Source organism: Phodopus roborovskii, unplaced genomic scaffold (assembly GCF_943737965.1).
Source record: "Phodopus roborovskii unplaced genomic scaffold, PHOROB, whole genome shotgun sequence".
Taxonomy (NCBI): domain Eukaryota; kingdom Metazoa; phylum Chordata; class Mammalia; order Rodentia; family Cricetidae; genus Phodopus; species Phodopus roborovskii.
The window spans coordinates 9,744,412-9,762,462 of record NW_026126480.1 but is presented as its reverse complement, the minus strand read 5'-3'; the positions used below and the strand labels follow the sequence as shown (position 1 = coordinate 9,762,462).

The window sequence follows — 18,051 nt, the reverse complement described above, 5'->3', positions numbered from 1 at the left end:
TGTATTTCTTGGTGTCAAATAATAAAGGAAGAAATTACAGTGATTAAGGCATTACACAATCTGCCATTTACTTAGCAGATCGATAACAGGGCTCCAGAGAAGACAGCCTAGTTTATAGAAGTGGCCTAAGACCAAAGAATTGGCCAGTTCAGGGGAAAATATTAACATACTTTCACCTGCTTCTTCTCAACCCCACCTCCCTACAGTCAACATACCCGCACTTGCCCCTAAGAAGAGCATCAGCATTTTCAGCCTGTCTTGCCCTTAGTCACTGGTTCTAAAGGGACCAACAAAATATACACAGAAGGCTGGCTCCTCTGCCTCTATCTAGCTCACCTTTCCAAGGTAACCTGACAGCCTGGGAAAGACAGTTACAAACATTAAACCCTTCCTACAAATAAGGAAACCAAGGCTCACAGAAGCTGTTTAAACAGGAACAGCTCCAGGGGCCTCCTATCTTCACTGCATCTCCTACCAGGGAGCAGTACCTCTGGTCCCAGTCAGCTAAACCAAGGCACAGAAAAGCATCACCCAGGACTAAGCAGAAGCATGCTTACAAAGATCGGGGCCCCAGAGGTACATAGTTCCCCAAAAATCCAGCTTCCCCTTCATAACCTTCCCTAGATAGAGCTCAATTCCAGCAAAGGCCTAGCCCTGAGTGGGCTTATCTCAAGGTTCCACCCTGAGGCCCTTCCCTCATTAAGAGTCCCTTAAGGTAAGTGGAATGTAATGTTCCTCCATTCTACCCCGGAAAGCAGCAAGACACCCCCTCCTCCTACCCTAGGTCAGCCTAGCAGTTCCAGGCCCAGGAAAAACCGGCATTACCTGGTGGGGAGTGCGGGGCCCAGCATCTCTGATGATCTTGTGTATCTGTCGCAGCTCCGCACCTCTCCCAGCTCAGCAGTTGGGACAAAGCCCAGGCTGAACCAGCCTGACAGGCTAGATTCGGCTGGGCACAGAAGAGTAGCCACCCAGCTCCAGAGGAGCAGCACACTCCGGCCCTCTCAGGGCGGCAGTAAAGACAGAGTGGCTCCGTGAAGGGGCGGGGAGGGAGGGAGGAACAGAGAAAGGGAGGAGAAGGAGGCGGGGAGAGCACTTCCCCCGCCCCCTTCTTTCTGAAGAGGCTCAGAGGGGCGGGAAGCAGCTACATTCCCACCATTCTGGTAGTCTCTGCTATTCTCCCAACTCAGGCTCCAACAAGAGGTGCCAGGCAGGCTGTACAGCAGCCAGAGTCCCCTTTAGCCCCAGGGTCAAGAAGAAAACCAGAGGTTCTCTGTGCCTTAGTTTTGCAGACAGGTATTGAGGAGTATTTCCTAGACCTCCTCAAATCAGATTCAAGGTTCATTCAGACTAGAATGGAGAGGGAGAAAAGCATCTCTTAATGCTGACTCTCAAAAGACGTCCCATGAAAAATACTAGGTGGTCCTTATACCATCCTCTCCTTTGAACAAAGTTCAACAATAGCTACCATTTATTAAGAGCTATCTATTGTATGTGTCCCAGTACTTTACAAGGCTTATGGAGTAAGCACTACATCAGTTCACAAACGGTGTCAGAATTGGGGTCCTAGAAGAATATGATCTCCGAATTTCTTAAAGACCTGCTAGATACTAATCACTATGATAGAACTGGACCTGAACAACATATTAAAGAACCAACTCTGGGCTGTCCCCTCCCAATAAAAGGTACCCCCTAAAGACTAAAATGATTAAAAAAAAAAAAAAGTACCTTCACATATTTCCAAACGTGGACAGTATCTCTCATCACTCACTCCACTCACCCAGCTCATCCCTTGCCTTTGAGATATATGACTGGAGTCAAGTTATGCAGACCATCTCTTCCAGGTCATAATTAATGAGTTCAGATTTATAAATTATTTACATCACTTTATTTAGTATGGGAGGTGATAGTATGTATGGGGAGATCAGAGGATAACTCATGGGAATCAGTTTTCTTCTCTACCGTATAGGTCTCAGGGATCAAACTTGGGTTGTCAGGCTTGGTGGCAAGTGCCTTTACACATTAAGCCATCTCACCTGCTCATAACTCTAAATTTTGCTCCAAGTTGCAGCAATAGAAGGGATCTGAACAAAACAAAATGACAAAAGCTGACATTTTTAAAAGATCCCTGGTCAATGAAAGGGAGTATGGGCAAGAGCACAATTAACAGAATCTCTTAGTGCTATGGGCAACAGAAAAAACATAGTACTAATTTATTATATAAATGTCTAATATGAAAAGAAATAACATATTCTGAAGATACTGCTTGAAAGCAGCACAGCAGACTAGGTATAAGACAGAAAGCAATGGATAAGAAAATATGGTGACTTCCCCAGGATCACACATCCAGTAAATGACACAATCATCCATATACCATACTCTGGTTCCCTAAGCCTGTTTCTTTTTAGTCCTCTTATTTATCTCTGTTCTGTTTATAACATCATTGTTGGTCATCTTTTATATTAACACCAGTAGCCCAGACTTTCTAGCAAAGAGTTGACGATGAGCATGAAACCCAAATCATTAAATATTCAGCTATCTTCCCTGAAAAATGTCTGTACTTCCATTTGGTGTCCCTAAATTCATCTACTTGCAGAGAAAGAACTCTATACAGAAAGCTCTTTCATTATTCACCCTTTCCAAGTCCTGAGTACTTGTAGTATCTGGTAAAGGAGATTGGAATTTCTACATTTAAAAAAAAAAAAAAAAGAATTGGGGCTGGGCAGTGGTAGTGCACACCTTTAATACCAGTGCTTGGGAGACAAAGACAGGCAGATCTCTGTGAGTTCAAGACCAGCCTGATCTACAGAGTGAGTTCAAAGTAAGGTTCCAAAGCTACAAAGAAATCCTATGTCAAAATCCAAAAATAAAATAATAAAGAATTGGGACCAGTACAGTGGATCAGTGGGTAAAGGCACTTGCTGACAAGACTGATAACCTCAGTGTTCTGATGGAAGCTTCATCCCAGCCACTAGCATCCATATACCCAAAGAGTCTGGAATGTTCTGGTGGAAAACCCCCTCCCCCATTTCTCCAAACTCTGTTGCATCTCAGAAAATCCATCAAATGATGACCCCTCCTCCAGAGATGTTCAAGACCACTTCTATAGGGTATTTAAACTGTACCCCAGAAAACAGACTCATGGTTTTCTAGTATCTCTTTTCTGTCTTCTCTCTGAGGGTGGGGGCTAGAAAACCATCCAGGAACATTGTATCCATTAAACCTAGGCTTTTTCTAGTTCAGTTTGATTTGGTCTGATTTGGATTGCTGTACTGGCAGAGTGGCTTATCAGGATGCAGAAACTTTTCACTGAGTTCAATCCTTGGGACCCAGAGTAGACAGAACTAACTTTCCCACGTTTTTCTCTGATTTCCATACGCACATCATGACATATGATGTACTACCCACACAAATAAATAAATGCAATAAAAATGTTTAGGTACCAGAGAAACAGTTCAGTAGTTTTGAAAACTTGTAGCTCTGCCAGAGGATGAGTCCTTAAATGTCTGTAACTCCAGTTCCAGGAGATCTGATCCCCACCCCCCACTTCGGATCTCTTTGTTGTTGTTACATAGTTTGTTTAAATTGGTTTAGTTTTTTGAAACAATGTATCAATCCAGACCCATTGGAACTTATTTACAGACCCTAAGGAGGACCTTGAACTGTTAACTGTCTCAGCCTCTTAAGTGCTGGAATTACAGTTATGTAACCACTACTTAAGTTTAAAGTGGTTTTAAGATGGTCATTCACCTTCATACTCTGTCCATTCTAATTGCAAGATGAATGACAGAAAAGGAGAGAAAAAGAGAATGAAAGAATCTAGACACAGTCTTTATAGTTTTCACACACAACTCAAAATGGATCATAGATCTAAATTCAAGACTATAAAATGTCTATAGTATAATACAGGAGAAAATCTAGAATGTAGTTTTGTTGTTTTTTTTTTTTTTTAACTCTTTGGGGGGGGGTCTGCCTGGTCTTAGCTTGGCTTGTTTCTAGACAGCTTTTCTAACTGAAATTATTCCATTTCTCTTTACTACATTTTGCCTCAGGGCTTTTCATCTTTCTATATATATATCTTTCTTTCCTTCTTACTCAGTGGCTGGTTGTGTGGCTGGGTGGCTGGCCCCTGGAATCCTCCTCTCCTCCTTTTTGTGATCCTCCCCTCTTCCCTAGATTTCTCCTCTTATTTACTCTCTCTGCCTGCCAGCCCCACCTATTTCTCTCACTTGCCTACCTATTGGTAGGCCACTCAGCTCTTTATTTGACCAATCAAGTGTTTTAGGCAGACAAAGTAACACAGCTTTATAAAGTTAAACAGATGCAACATAAAAGAATGCAATACATCTTTGTATCTTTAAACAAATATTCCACAGCATAAACAATGTAACACATCTTAAACTAATATTCTACAACACTTGATCTTGAATTAGCCATGATTATTTTTAGATGCATCATCAAAGACACAATTCATTTAAGAAAAACTAGACAAGTTGAACTTGATGAAAACACAAAACTGTTCTTCAAAAGACAATGTTAAAAAATGAAAAGGCAAAATGCAGATATATTTGCAAAATATATGTACATAATGTGCTTTATGTACATATGCAAAGTACATAAAGAATTTGTACTTAAAATACAGAAAGAATTCTTAAAATTTAACAATAAGAAAACAACCCAATTTAAACAAACAAACAAACAAAAAACTGGAGGAAGCAGCTGGGGACTATAGCTTAATGGTAGGACACTGAAATGCACAAGGTTCTAGGTTTGATGGCAGCATGGGGGTGGGGGTGAGTTGGGGGGAAATCCACCAACTATGGAGCTGCAGTTGCACTGGCAATATTTTAGGACCAGTAAGATGGCTTGGTGGGTAAAAACTCTGGCTGCATAAACCTGACAATCTAACTTAAATTCCCAGAACCCACTTAAAGGTAGGAAAAAAGAACTGACTCCACAAAACTGTCCTCTGACTTTCACATACATACCACACCAACAAATAAATAAACAAACAAACAGGTAGGTAAATGAATAAATAAACGTGAACAAAATGTCTGGGGTTATTAGCATACTGGTAGAGTACTTAGAAAACTGAAGCAGGTAGATCATGAGTTCCAGCATTACTTAAGCTACATGGCAAGACCCTATCTTTAAAAGCAGGCAAAAGGCTGGAAAACTGGATCAGTGATTAAGAGCACTGGCTGCTCTTCCAGAGGTTCTGAGTTCATTTCCCAGCAACCACATAGTGGATCACCAGCATCTACAACGGGAGCTAATGCCCTCTTCTGGCATAAAGGCATACATGCAAGATAGAGCACCCATACACATTAAATACATAATAAATCCTTTATTTTTTTTAAAAAAAAAAAAAAAGGCAAATAGAGGCAAAAGATTTGAACAAAAGGTTTGCCAAAGTCAGCAATCATTAAAAAAAAAAATACTCAACATAGTAAGCCATCAGGGAACTGCAAATTTAAACAATGATGTGACACTACTATTAATTTCTACCTAAGAAAATGCTAAAATCCCAAATACTGATTAACAATAATGGTGAAGATGATGTGAAACAGCAGGAACTCTCATTGCTGATGAAATACAAAATGGTTAATCATTTTAGAAGACAACTTGGCAGTTTCTTACAAAGCTAAATATAGGCTTAGTAAGCAATTCATCAACTGAACAGCTAAGTTTTTACCCAAATGAAAATTGATTATAGCCCACCCAAAACCTAAATAAATAAGAAAAAAAAGAAAGAAAAAACTCACAGACAAGAATAAGATGTGTTTTCTTTTTAACAAAACTCATTAGACATAAAATGACTACTATAAGTATCTAAATACCTCTCAATTTCTATGCCTTTTTCACTACATTGTGAACTGCAAACTATACTTTAGTGGTATTCTAGGGCAACCTCCCCTGAACACGGAACTGTTACTCTTAAATGCAATCTGTCTCATTGTAGTGCTACTATTATCTCCTTTAACTATACTTAATGCTTTTAATAATTAAAAAACTACACTAAAGTGTTAACCACTGCAATGCCATTGGATGACAGTGAACTTAGGCAGCCCAAACCACCATTTTCATAAGAATAGCATCATGCTAAGTCTCCTTTAATCCATATATTGTCATTTCTTTGAGACTTAAAATGCAGAATTTAACAGTCCTCTTAAATTTCATCTTGTCAATTTCAAGGCATCTATTCCATCTATAATCTAGCACATCGGCTTCCACTTCTAGTTATTACCATCTGCAAATCTACAAAAATATTAATTATGCAGTTTTTTAAATATTAAACATTTAACATCCTCTCTCTCTCTCTCTCTCTCTCTCTCTCTCTCTCTCTCTCTCTCTCTCTCTCTGCAGTACTAAGAAATGAACTCTCAGGGCTTTCAGATCCAATGCCAGACAAGCCTTTTACCAACGAAATACATCCCTATCCATTCTTTTTATTTCTCTTCCTTTTTTTTTTTTTTCTGTCTTACTTTTTGAAACAGGATGACACTAAGTTGTCCAGGCTGTCTTTGAACTCACTCTGTAGCCCAGGCAAGCCTTGAACTTGTGGTTTTCCTGCCTCAACCTCCTCAGTAGATAGATTACATGCCTGAACTACCACCCATGTACATCAAGTGCTCTTGCATGTTCTAGATCTTAGAAATTAAAAATGATGAAGAAATTGCCTACATATACAGGAAATCACCAACAGAGGTTGACATATGTACAATAACTAAAAATTAATCCAGGCAAAATAACACACCTGTTATCCCTGCATTGGAGACCCTATCAAAAAAAAAAAAAACAAAAAAAAAACAAAAACAAGTAGTAGCACATGCCTTTAATTCCAGCATTCAGAGACAGAGACAAGCAGATCTCTATGAGTTTGAGGCCAGCATGGTCTACAGAGGTAGTTGAAGGAAAGCTGGGGCTGTTACACATAGAAACCCCATCTCAAAAACAAACAAACAAACCGCATACACACAAACACACACACATACACGAAGGCCAGACATAGTAAAATACAACTTTAATCCCAGCACTTGGGAAACAGAGGCAGGCGGATCTCTATGACTTTGAGGCCAGCCGGGTCTACAAAGTGAGTGCCATGATAGGCTCCAAAGCTACACAGAAAAACCCTGTCTCGAAAAATAAACAAAAAAAAAAAAAAAAAAAAAAAAAAAGAGGAGGAAACCAGAGGATCTGAGTCTATATAGTGTGCTTTAGGCTAGCCAGGACTATACAGCTACATAGTGAGATTTTAACAAAAAACACCCACAAACATACAAACAGGCTAAAAAGTGACACACTAGAGAACTAAATATGTAGAATAAAGAAGAAACAAGTAACTATCAAATAGTATGAAAAGATCAAATTCAGGTATCTTCTATTTACCCTTCAATTCTGAAACATTATCTATAAAAAACACTTCTTATAGCTAACTAGCATAAACAATCAAAAGTCATCATTACCCCCCTTCACTTTGCCCCCCCTCATTTTCAATACTGATATAAGAAAAAAAGTAGGAGAAAAGGGGAAGTTAAGTAATTACATTTTAATTTTTAAAAATAAGAAAAAATTTATTGAACCTTAAAAAAAAAACAAAACAAAACTTGGCTCCCTCTGATGACACATAGACTTACAGGATTGAGGCAGGCTGATAAGAAACCAGCAGTTTTATTTATTATTGAAAACTAACAACATCTGATGATCAAAGATAAAAAGCAATGCCAGGTATGGTGGTGCACACCTACAATACTAGCACTCGGGATGCACAGATAGGGAAATCACCGCAAGACTGAAGCCAGTCATTGATACAGAGTGACATCTTGTTTCTCAAACAGTAAGAAAGGAAAGGGGAAAGGCAGAACTGAATGAGGAAAAGGACATTTAGGCTATATATTTGAAAAAAGAAATTGAATCAGCAAGATAACATATGACTTACTGAAATCTACATGAGTTAGCAGTTCTGTTTAATAACTTCCTTGTATTTATTATACAGCCCTTTGAGTTACAAAGTAAATAATTGACAAATTATAAACTGTGAACCTTGAACAGCAATGTTTTGTCTATGAAGTCTTCTTAAACAATATTGGGCCCTTTTAGGTCACATATCTGGCCTATGTAGGCACATGAGCATGTACCACCTGCTAACTCTATTATAAAAGCTAATGACTATATTAATTTAAAAAAAAAACTTGGTTTAGAAACTAAAGTTTTCAAGACAATGATGAGGATCTGAAGCACAGTAGCTGTTGTGTGATAGTGAATGAGCCATTACTCTAGCGTCACACAGCTACATAATAATGGTAAGACTAAAGCTAAGGTTAGACTCTAAGCCCCTTATTCCAATGGTTCTCAACCTGTGATAAGTGATCACTTTGGGAGTGAAACAACCCTTTCACAGAGGTTGCCTGAGACCGTTGGAAAACACAGATATTTATATTACAATTCATAATAGTAGCAAAATTACAGTTATGAAGTAGCAATGAAAATAATTTTATGGTTAGGGATCACCATAACATGAGGAACTATATTACAGGGTCATAGCATTAGGAAGGCTGAGAACCACCACTTATTCCCTTTTTGCTATATAGAGCTTATAGGATACCTTCTGTAAAGGTGATAAGCTTATACATCTGGTACTGACTAATGTCAGGGTTATATAGAAGAGTAGGTGCTACAGCTTCAACAGAGTCAAATTATCTTCTAAACTAGTGTTTTGTAAGGTTTACAAGATACTAATTTCTTTTGGCCTTTGATGAGGATTTCAGCAGAAAAAAAAAAAAGATTCTCCTATTAGGTACAAAGGTTAATGACCCCAAATTTCCTTCAACACTGGGACATGGATCTGCTGTTCTAAAGATCCTTGTTCCCATTTCAGTCCAGTCCTTTGAGTACCCAAATAATCAGTGACTAAATTAGCCTCAGACCTACCACCTCCTCCTCCAGTGTTCAAAAATGTTTAGACTAAGGAGACAAGCTAGAATTGTCAACAAGAGCAAATTTTATCCTTCCATAAAAAGGACCCATATCACCTATAATGACAAGACCTTTCCCCCCCCCCCAAAAGGAGAGAGCACCAGAGGTAAAGATCTCTTTACCAAAAGGATATAAAATAAAATAGAAAAAAAAAATAGTCTTTGAAATCGAATCCAGTTTTGACTCTTGACTCTGTCCTTTGAGCTATTTATATGCTTCTCTGATCTGGACATTTTAGTCTATCAAATGTGGATAAATAACTATTGTAAAGTATCAAAAAAATGCTTAAAATATGAAGAATACAGTGAAGACCTAAAATGTTCAAATCTCCAACTGCCCACATAAAGAGCCAGGTGTAGTCATAAATACCTATAACTCCAGGGATGAAGAGAGAAAGGAAGAAAGATTTCTTGAACAGGCTTGCCCAGCATCCTAAACAAAAACAAAAACAATAAAATAGGTAGCTCCAGGCTTAGTCCTCTGTTGTGAAATAATCTCGTTGTACATTGTGAAGATTTGTCACTTGGATTGGTTTAATAAAAAGCTGAACAGCCAATAGATAGGCAGGATTTTTGTCACCCTTCTGGAACACCATATCATAAGGGCCTTCCCCAAACATCATGGCATAAAGCACACAGCCTAGGAACCAGACATCAGTCCGCTCATCGATGACACAGTGGCTCTGCACAGAAAAAAGCTCAGGTGCCCTGTAGGAGATGGTACACCGCTGGGCCCCCAGTCCTGTACAGCTAGGGCTTGGCGTGAGCCTCCACTTGGATACATGCTTGATTCATGGACTCGAAGTCCATTAAAACTGGCTGCCCCTCATCACCAAGAAAAATATTGGTGGGCTTCAAGGACCTGTGTGGTCCTTGCTGTGCAGAATGAACTCAGAATCCCACAAAGCCCCAGGCATTCTTCAGCATTGCGACAGCTTTTGGCCTCTATGATGACTGTGGACCCCCAGCAGCACCCTCACACTCCTGTCCTCCTCAGTCAGTTGGAGGCATTGCAGCCACCTGCTCCTGGCCAGCACACCACCCAAATGGGCATGTTGGGAAGATGATCTTGAAGAAGTTTTCATCCCTCATTGGAACACCTTCCATTCTACCCAGGATGGCTCTTACAGCTAGGGGCAAAGACGGCAAAGATGTGTGTCCTGCTCTTATCCCAGTACTTGGGCAAGGAGCCTAGGGTGAGTTGGGGGAAAGTGAAACAGAAAATAGGGCTCAAAGCTGGACTGCTGGGAGCACATCATGTTCTGCCTCCAAATCTGGGAGCAGGAGAATACATAAACAAGAGAATAAAGTGAAAATAGACAAAAAAAAAAAAGTTCCAGACCAGCCAAGGGTATGCAGTAAATCTTTTTTTTTTTTTTTTTTTTTTTTTTTTTTTTTAAGCCTTCTTCCCTATAAACTAACTTTCTATTTTAGCTGGTATGCTTTGACCATGTCATCACTGAAATAGGAAGCAGTTGTCAAGAATAGTAGCTGTACGCAACTGAAAACCTTAGGACAGAGAGAAGCGAATTCACCCCGCAGGAGCAGACGCCAGGAAATAATCAACTTGAGGGCTGAAATCAACAAAATAGAAACCAGGAAAACAATACAAAAAAATCAATGCAACAAAGAGTTGGTTTTCTGAGAAAATCAACAAGATTGATAAACCTTTATCCAAATTAACGAAAAAGCAGAGACAGAACATGCAAATTAACAAAATCAGAAACGAAATGGGGAACATAACAACAGACACAGAGGAAATCCAGACAATTTTCAGGTCATACTTCGAAAATCTGTATTCCACAAAAATTGAAAATTCAAAGGAAATGGACAAGTTTCTGGATAACTATCACTTACCAAAATTAAATCAAGAACAGACAAACAACTTAAATAGACCTATAACCCGAAATGAAATAGAAGCAGTCATCGAAAGCCTTCCAATGAAAAAAAGTCCAGGGCCAGATGGATTCAGTGCAGAATTCTACCAGACATTCAAGGAAGAACTAATACCACTACTCCTCAAACTGTTCCACAAGATAGAAACAGAAGGTTTATTGCCAATCTCTTTTTATGAGGCCACAATAACTTTGGTACCCAAACCTCACAAAGACACAACTAAGAAAGAAAACTACAGACCAATATCCCTGATGAACATCGATGCAAAAATACTCAATAAAATAATGGCAAACCGAATTCAAAAATACATCAGAGAAATCATCCACCATGATCAAGTAGGCTTCATACCTGGATTGCAGGGATGGTTTAACATACGAAAATCTATCAACGTGATCCACCATATAAACAAACGGAAAAAGAAAAACCATATGATTATCTCCCTAGATGCAGAAAAAGCCTTCGATAAAATTCAACACCCTTTCATGATAAAGGTATTAGAGAGGTCAGGGATAACAGGAACATACCTAAACATAATAAGAGCAATATACAGCAAACCAACTGCCAACATCAAACTGAATGGAGAGAAACTTAAGCCAATTCCTCTAAAATCAGGAACAAGACAAGGCTGTCCTCTCTCTCCATATCGCTTCAATATCGTACTAGAAGTTCTAGCTAATGCTATAAGACAACAAAAGGAGATCAAGGGCATCCAAATTGGAAAGGAAGAAGTCAAACTGTCTCTATTTGCAGATGATATGATAGTTTACATAAGCGACCCAATAAACTCTACCAGGGAACTCCTACAGCTGATAAACACCTTCAGCAAACTAGCAGGATACAAGATAAACTCAAAAAAATCAGTAGCCCTATTTTTTTCAGACGACAAAGAGGCAGAGAAAGAAATCAGAGAAACATCACCCTTTACAATAGCCACAAGCAACATAAAGTATCTTGGTGTAACGCTTACCAAACAAGTAAAAGATCTATATAATAAGAACTTTGTGACTCTAAAGAAAGAAATTAAAGAAGATACCAGAAAATGGAAAGACCTCCCATGCTCTTGGATAGGTAGGATAAACATAGTAAAAAATGGCAATCTTACCAAAAGCAATCTACAGATTCAATGCAATCCCCATTAAAATCCCACCACAATTCTTCACCGACCTTGAAAGGATAATAATCAACTTTATATGGAAAAACAAAAGACCCAGGATAGCCAAAACAACCCTATACAATAAAAGAACATCAGGAGGCATCACCATTCCTGACTTTAAGCTCTACTACAGAGCTATAGTTCTGAAAACAGCCTGGTATTGGCATAAAAATAGACAGGTAGACCAATGGAATCGAATTGAAAATCCTGATATTAATCCACGCACCTATGAACACCTGATTTTCGACAAAACAGCTAAAATTATACAATGGGGCAAAGACAGCATCTTCAACAAATGGTGCTGGCACAATTGGATGAGGGTGTGTAGAAGACTGCAGATAGACCCATGTCTGTCGCCATGCACAAAACTCAAGTCCAAATGGATCAAAGACCTCAACATCAATCCAGCCACATTGAACCTCTTAGAAGAGAAAGTAGGAGGTACCCTTGAACAAATTGGTATAGGAGACCGCTTCTTGAACATAACTCCAGGGGCACAGACACTGAAAGAAACAATTAATAAATGGGACCTCTTCAAACTTAGAAGCTTCTGTAAGGCAAAGGACACAGTTGACAAGACCAAACGGCAGCCCACTGACTGGGAAAAGATTTTCACTAATCCTATATCCGACAAAGGGCTGATCACCAAAATATACAAAAAACTCAAGAAACTAGTCAACAAAACACCAAATAACCCTATTAAAAAATGGGGGTACAGAACTGAAGAAAGAATTCTCAATGGAGGAAATCAAAAAGGCTGAAAGACACTTAAGAAAATGCTCCACATCCTTAGCTATCAGGGAAATGCAAATCAAAACAACTTTGAGATACCATCTTACCCCTGCCAGAATGGCTAAAATTAGAAACACCAGTGATGACTTATGTTGGAGAGGATGTGGAGAAAGTGGAACACTCCTCCACTGCTGGTGGGAGTGCAAACTCATACAGCCACTTTGGAGATCAGTATGGCGGTTCCTCAGGAAAATGGGAATTAGTTTACCACAGGACCCGGCAATCCCCCTCTTAGGCATATACCCCAAGGATTCACATCAATGCAACAAAGACATCTGTTCAACTATGTTCATAGCAGCACTATTTGTAATAGCAAGAACCTGGAAGCAACCTAGATGCCCTTCAATTGAAGAACGGTTAATGAAGATGTGGCACATCTACACAATGGAATACTACTCTGCAGAAAAAAATAATGGTATCTTGAAATTCGCAGGCAAGTGGATGGCACTTGAAGAAACCATCCTGAATGAGGTAACCCAGTCACAAAAAGAGGAACACAGTATGTACTCACTCATATATGGATTTTAGACCTAGATCAAATGATCATCAGCCTATAATTCACATCACCAGAGGAACTAGGATACAAGTTGTATTCTAAGAGATTCATATAAAGTCCCTCACAGAAGCGGGAAGGGACAAGTCCCCCAGACCTCAGGTAAAGTGGGGGAGGACAGCTAATGGAGAGAGAAGTAGGAGAAAATGAGAGGGAGGAGAGGAAGGCATGTGCGACCAGGAGGATTGAGCCTGGTTAGGAATGGAAAATAGGAAAGAGAGAGAGAGACAGAGACAGAGAGAGAGAACATAAAAGAGGGAGCCAATATTGGTTTGAAGATAAAGTTGAACACAAAGAAAGGTCGAGGGAACTACAAGACTGCTCCCAACTAACAATCTCAGCTTCCGTGGAAAGGCTATCATAAATGCCCTTCCCGGAGAGTGAGATCAACAACTAACTTCTCCATGGAGTCCTCAACTAATGCCTGTTGAAAACAGGAGCAAACACCCATACATAAACACTGAGTCAAACTAGAACCCAGAAGCAGATGGAGAGGACAAGACCATGCGGTAGAAGTACATAGAGACAGCTTACCTGAACAAGGAGGAGCTAAGGGCCACTAGACTGATAGCTGGGAAGCCAACAGGGGTCTGACTCGGACCCCCCTGAATATGGGTCTCAGCCAGAAGGTCTGAGCAGCCTAAGAGACCTCAGACAGTGGAGCCAGGATGTATCCCTGGTGCACAAAAGGACTTTGCAAACATATCCCCCATGGAGGGATAACTGCCTTATTCTAGAGATAGGAGAGAAGCCCTAGTCCCTACTTCACAGGACCTGTCAGATCTACATGACCCCAACTGGATGGCATTCCCCTACATATTGTATTGTGGTGGGGGGTTGGGAGGGGAGGGTGTTCAGAGTGCATGGGAGAGGGTAGAGAGGGCAAAAGGGAGGGAAGGAGGGAGGGAGGGCTTGGGGGGAGGGAGGGAGGGAGGGAGAGGGAACTGGGATCGACATGTAAAATAATAAAAAAAAAAACAAAAACGCTTTGACTCCAAAATTTAAGTTGAAGAACAAGTTACTGGGGAAAAGTATTTCTATTTTTGTTTCCACAGAAAATGAAAAGATGTGGATTCCTTCCAGACTAATGTGGTTTGATCACACCAGACCGCCTGAAACAGAGTACAAGCTGATCCTACATTCCAAACAGCTGGACAAAACAGCCCTACAGACTACAGCTAGGATATCTGAATCTTCTTCGAATCCCCCAAGACAGCGCCCCTTACCAGCAGGAAGTAGTTTGGAAAGAACGACGCCCAAATTCCCAAATATTGTGTATAAATGTTTGTTTTCATTTAATTGGACTTTGTTATATAAAATTAAATAAAAAATACTCTATATGCATAAAAAAAAAAAAAAAAAGAATAGTAGCTGTAACATGACTTCCAATTCTGAGTTGGCAGAGACAGCACAGCTTCCCTGGTCCTTCAGAGACATGAATTCGAGGGTCGGAGACTGAACTGGAGGACATTATTTACAAGCAAACAAAAATGGAGAAGGAAAAAGAACAGCTGCTGGTCACTTTTGTTAAAAGAAAACTAAAGAACTTGATAAGTCAACAGAACAAAATCATTTAGTCATGACAAGTATACAAAAAGCAAGCAGTGTGTGGTTTATAAAGAATTCAGGGCCTGAGGACAGGAAAAACTCAGAACTTGTCCCAAGTTACTATCAAAATTCTACATAATCTTGACTAAATCAACCTCTGTCAATATCATTCCTTCCCATATGCTTGCTGATGACTCAAGTGTTTTCACAAATAAGACAACTACTATATTCAAAAGTCTACGTTTAACAAAACAATCTCTACACTCATGGAGAATACTCAAGCTGGGTATTTTAAAAAACACTTTAATTTTAACATAATTGCAACTTGTGTTCCACAGCCAATGCAAGTCAATAAGATGTAGAAATCTGCTGGGCATTGGTGTTTACACTCCTTTAGTCCCAGCACTCGGGAGGCAGAAGCAGGCAGATCTCTGTGAGTGTGATGCCAGCCTGGTCTAAAGAGCTAATTCCAGGACAGGCTCCGAAGCAACACAGAGGAACCCTCTCTGGAAACAAAAAAAAAAAAAAAAAGATGTAGAAATTTTACCAACAAATCCAAGAATATAAACCAGAAGTAGCTTCTCTCAGCTCACCTTCTAACACAGACAGGAGCTCAGTATTTCTGTTACCTTACTACCCAGTTCAGCTGAAAGCATTATGGCTAATCCTTATAGACAAGACATACAATAAATGCAAGTCAACTCAAGAAGTTTCCATGTATCTACATCAGTCTCTGTTTCTGTTTTTGTTTTTCTGAGACAGAGTTACTCTATGGAACCCTGGCTGTCCTGGACCTCAATCTATACACCAGGCTGGCCTCAAACTCAAGATTAGCACTTTAATCCCAAATGCTGGAATTAAAAGGCATGTGCCATCACTTCCCACTTCTTTCTCAGTCAGTTTCCTAACCACAAAAATGGAGATACTATTGGCACTTCCCGGTATTGTTTGAAAAAAAAAAAAAATTGGAGAAAATTAGTCTGAAAAATTAAATGTTTTATTAGGAAAATAAGACTGAGCCTTAAAAAGAAAGAAACCAAGCCTTTACTCCAGTGTGCTATCAATGTTTAGCAACAAATATATAACAAAATCTATAAAACCATGACAATATCAAAATCATCTGGCAGATTGAGTGTAAGAATTAAATCAAATAATATACAGGTAAGGGCTAGTTAGAGCAATCCCTAACAACATATACTTGTAACAGCATTAGCACCTATTAATTCATTTAACCTTTCTTTCCCTTCATTTTCTGATCTATACAACTTCACTAACAGTACTTAACTTACAACCATTAAGTGGATTAAACAAGCTATTATACTTAAGGCTTAGAACAGTGGCTAGCACATAGTGAATACTATAGGAGATCATATTAATATTAGCTTTATCTTCTAGCTATCCCCATAACTTATATACATGAAGAGTACTAAGGCTCAGTTACACTTGATTTTTCCCCCACAATGATGTTTAGTGGTATCTAGAAATTTTTGATTATCATGACTTTGTAAAGTAATGGGTGTATTAGCTTCTATCAGATAGATGGATGACAAGGGAACTGCTAAACATCTTATAATGGAGCTGGGGAGATGGCTCATTGTGAAAAGAGCTTTCTACACATTACAAGGACTTAAGTTCAGATCCCCAGCACCCAGGTAAAGGCAGCTATAGTGGCACAAACCTGTAACCCTAGAACTGGGTAAACAGAGACAGAGAAACCTGGCTAACTCTAGGTTCAGTAAAAGACTTTGCCTCAAAAAATAAGATGGGTGAGGCTGGAGAGATGGTTCAACCATTATGAGTACTTGTTGCTCTCACAGAGGATCTAAGGTTCAATTCCCAGCACTCACATGGTGGCTTACAACCATCCATAACCTCAACCCAGGGGATCCAACAGGGGCACACACACCTCGTAAACATACAAGTAGATAAAACACTGTAAATTTTTTTTGTTGTTTTGTTTTGATAAAAAGGGTGGAGAACAATGGAGGAAGATACCCAAAGTTGAGCGCTGTACATGTACATGTACATACATATACACATACTGAGGCACACACACACTTTTTATATAAACATCATATTATTATTCCACCCAACAGAGAATTCTACAACCTGAAATAACAAATTCTCAGATTGAGAAATGAATATAGATTAAACACAACTGTAAAGCCCAGCACTCAGAAGACCGAAGAACTATGAGTTCAAGGTCTTTATATAAAAGAAGTCAAACAGAAGTTCTACTTCTAAACATCTCTGAACTCTCTTAACACATGAATCTATCTCCTATACCTTATTAAATGGGGATAAACATTTTAGAGCTGCCTTTACTAAAACTCAGAATGGGCAAGAAATTTACAAAAGAACAAAGATTAGTGGGAGAACAGCTATTCTTTTCTCCTGTTATCAAGCTATTGTTTTCTCTAAGAACTAAAACAAAAATATGTCTGATGATCTTGTAAGTATTCTCTCTTCTCTTCCCCACTTCTTCTCTCCACCATTCCACAGACTTAGAATCATCGAAGGACAGGCACTAGCAGCCTCTTTTCTTCATATTCAGAGTGCCAGTATGGGCGCTGGACCAGAAAAGAAAAGCCTTCCTACTTACCTTGCCCAGAGGTCCCTTTCATGCAGAGATACACCTACTTCTACTCCTTCCCAAGGTCAGGTAGATATTTGCTTGAAAAGTTTAGCTTGGGTTGGACAATGTGAACTCATTTCCTTTTCCCAGCTTACAGGAATGAACTGGGCTCAGGGAGGGGCCAAAGGCAAGTTGTAACAGCTTACTTTGGACTTTCTCCCCAGGAAGTGACTTTGAAGAGAAAAAAAAAGACTGTGGTTACCTTAGTGAGAGAAACCAGGAGAATGGGCTTCAGAGAGTAACCAACACATACAGGTATTTCTCACATCTAATGCTTACCAGTATTTTAAGGACAAATGTCTCACTATGGGGGTGGGTAGACATTAAGCAAGTGGTTATTATGAGCCAGCCACTGTCATAAGCTTACTTCACTCAATATTTACAAGCAGCTACTGAGGTATTATTTACCCTAATTTAAGAGATGAAGAAAGCAGGGGTTAGGGAGGTAGTTAATTTGCCTTAGGTCACTCATACAATAAGTTACAGCTTAAATTTATTC

The 18,051-nt window shown here is 39.4% G+C and overlaps 1 protein-coding gene across 3 annotated transcripts in view; it reads right to left on the bottom strand.

Annotated features, from left to right (window-relative positions):
• Pak1 (p21 (RAC1) activated kinase 1) overlaps positions 1-17,540 on the bottom strand; it is a 90,164-nt gene extending 72,624 nt beyond the window's left edge. For 2 of the 3 annotated variants that reach the window (XM_051192279.1, XM_051192280.1), the window contains exon 1: positions 826-1,029. The gene's annotated coding sequence lies outside the window, so the exon portion shown is untranslated. Of the gene's footprint in view, positions 1-825; positions 1,030-17,519 lie in introns of those variants that run through there. The other variant, XM_051192281.1, reaches the window with a different exon arrangement.
• Positions 17,541-18,051: the final 511 nt, after the last annotated feature.